Source organism: Penaeus monodon, chromosome 23, assembly GCF_015228065.2.
Source record: "Penaeus monodon isolate SGIC_2016 chromosome 23, NSTDA_Pmon_1, whole genome shotgun sequence".
Taxonomy (NCBI): domain Eukaryota; kingdom Metazoa; phylum Arthropoda; class Malacostraca; order Decapoda; family Penaeidae; genus Penaeus; species Penaeus monodon.
In genome coordinates, this window is record NC_051408.1 from 16,567,608 (window position 1) to 16,568,007 (window position 400).

The following is a 400-nucleotide window of genomic DNA, read 5'->3' on the forward strand; positions in this document are numbered from 1 at the left end:
ACATGGGAGAAATCACTGATTTTGAATTTAATACGGTTAAAGTACTTTTCAAAATTGGGTAAACGAAAGCAAAGAAAAAAATGCGTTTGAAATTTAACGTAAACCTTACGTGTGCATTTTTTTGTTTTGATGCCCGTTTTTGGGGGTGTGGTTTGCGGAATATTATATTTTCAAAAATATCATGCACACGCCCGCGCGTGGTATGTGTGATCTCCTTCTTTTGTGTTGCTATGTATATATGTTCACGATATGATATACGACAAAAAACTTAAATTTATATTATTAAAGCCCAACAACGGGGAAAAAATGGATAAAAATTTAAAAAATAAGACTTAATCATGGGGTGTCATGTAAAAGTTAAAAAAAGCGATCATGAAGGTTTTTAAAGTAAACGGGTTTT